Source organism: Ammospiza caudacuta, chromosome 3, assembly GCF_027887145.1.
Source record: "Ammospiza caudacuta isolate bAmmCau1 chromosome 3, bAmmCau1.pri, whole genome shotgun sequence".
Taxonomy (NCBI): Eukaryota; Metazoa; Chordata; class Aves; order Passeriformes; family Passerellidae; genus Ammospiza; species Ammospiza caudacuta.
This window is the reverse complement of record NC_080595.1, coordinates 29,900,770-29,903,167: the sequence shown is the minus strand read 5'-3', so window position 1 is coordinate 29,903,167 and position 2,398 is coordinate 29,900,770. Positions and strand designations below refer to the sequence as shown.

At 34.5% G+C, this 2,398-nt stretch overlaps 1 protein-coding gene across 1 annotated transcript in view; it reads right to left on the bottom strand.

Annotated features, from left to right (window-relative positions):
• Window positions 1–863: 863 nt before the first annotated feature.
• CAMKMT (calmodulin-lysine N-methyltransferase) overlaps window positions 864–2,398 on the bottom strand; it is a 211,724-nt gene continuing 210,189 nt past the window's right edge. The window contains exon 11 of the mRNA XM_058802337.1: window positions 864–2,398. This exon is cut by the window's right edge and continues 362 nt beyond it. The gene's annotated coding sequence lies outside the window, so the exon portion shown is untranslated.

Below are 2,398 nucleotides of genomic sequence, written 5' to 3'. Positions count from 1 at the left end.
AATTACCAAAATATGTGAAGAAAATCTTGTATCTGCCTAACATTTCCATTCTCAAGCCAGCATAGCTCTTGCATGGTGTCATTCAACTTCAAATGCTTTACAAACACAAAGTAATTAAGCTCAATATTCTGTTACAGAACACTGTAAATTATATCATTAAAAATATACCAAGTATCAGAGACTAGTTAAAACACATGACATAAAAGGCTCGGATACATTTTATAAGCATGATTTGACAAACTGCCTAACATTTTCTTAGCAAAGATATTTGATGCATTAATAAACACTGTATTTTTATTAAAATTTAAGTGCTCAGAAACAATTCAAATACCTACTAATGCAAGGGACTCAGAGATGTATCTAAAAGAGAACACTCTTAGTGCCTCATGTAAATCCTATATCTGTGACTTTTCAACACCCATTTTAAAACAAAAAAAAATCAAAAAGAGAATGTGTTTATGTACCTCTAAAAATGTGTACATGGACCAAACCTGCAAGCACTTATGTAGATTAGTAACTTTACTGCCTGTGGAGCTCCAATATGAGTTTGCAGGATGAAACCTAAATGCATCTTTGGTAAACAAGCCATCAATTACACACTTTAGGGACGGCAGCACCTGTGCAAAGCCTTCAACTCAAACGACAGACACTAAAGAAATAAAAAGCAATTATCAGCTACGAATTTGAGTAAAACTGTCTTCTTCTTAGAGCTAAAACCGCAATTTTCAAATGAGGCTGCCTCTATTTTTGGCAACTAACAATCTTTATTAGATTATTGTACAGCAGACATTCAAGTCCTCTCCAAAATAAAAGGTTTGCAAATTTTAATATTGCGCTATTTTCCACACTGCTTTGTTGATTATGAAGATTTCCTTGTACATGCTTTTAGAGAAACAAAGGCGCTGCTGTGTGGGACAAACAAAACAAAACTAATTACACTAAAGCCATCTTCACAGCAATTTCAAATTACTCCTAAATGCTTTTGATTTCTTACTGCACAAGTATTTTCCAACAGGAGTTTGAATATGAAACTCATACCAGCTATACTACTCAGTTCTAGGATAAATGGTTGGTTTGCATTGCCCCTGGTCTTTATCTAACACCGAGAATAGGCTGCTTTTTATCAAAAGAGGAATAAATTGCTGTTATTGTGATGTTAGCCCATCACTTGGCATTGCAATTCAAGTTTTTGTGCGAAAGAAATGTATGATCTAACTGCGACTTGACCTATGCCTTCTGAGATCCATCTAGGTGCTCTAATGGAGCATAAAAAGTACTGAATACAAGGACGTGCAAACTGGTAGTGAAGAAATTTATTTGGGAAGAAGCAGAAGAGCAAAAGACTTTCAGGAGCTTGTGGTTTACATGCTGGCCAATGAGTTGAATATGGAAGAATGCTTATTGTCAAATTGCAATTCTTTTAATTAATGTATTTCAGCAGGATTCTCTACACTTGCTTGCAGCTAGTACCTTCCTCTCTCAGTCATGGTCTCTGCCTCTCTCTTTTTTTCAACATTTTAAAAGTGTTGTGGTTTAAAGACTGCTGCTGAGAAGTCATTAAAACAGTCTGTTAAACTGTTAAGAAATCAAATACTGCTCCTGGTTTTTTGTGGGATTTATGTCTTTTCCAGTACAAGAAAAACCACATTAAGTATATATCAAATATATGGGCCACAGTATATCACAATATAAACTAATTTAAGGGAGATAGTTTGATTACATTATAAAATCCTTTAGTTCTTACAGTGTTTCTTGGAATTTATCAAAAAAAAGCATTTGTTTTTTTGAAAGCAATTTCTAGGATAGTAGCATTTAGATTTTAGTCCTGATAAAGACTCACTTTCCATTCATAGTCAGAACCTAAATGTGCTCTTCTTGTACCTAAACAGATAATAAGCACTCAGCACACTCCCCCTTCTTGACACAACACACTGAGACTAATCACACATAATTGGAGAGGAGGAGCAGAGGGGCTGGGCAGGCTATTGTGTCCAAAGGACAAATGGTCAGTTTATGAGGCTTTTGTCTGATGCATAATTTCTTATACATCTACAGGAGGAAAAGTCCTGCTGGAAAAAAACATACATACACACATATAGAAAAGGGGCCTTCAACACTAAAACAAATGAGGACATTTCAATCATGGATAGAAAAATCAACAGTGGAATTAAAAAAAAAAAGGCAGCAAAATACAAGCAATCAATAGGTACACTTTAAGAAGATCTTCAGACAACTATTTCCTTATTAATTAAGTGTCAATGCATTCACTTCTTTACAACCAATTATCTAAGCCCACAAAGTATATTATCCATATATTTTCAAATACAACTCAAAATAGCATTTAAAGAGATCAACAAAGTACATGCAAGTTTAAAGGCACAAAAGAGAAGGAAGCCAG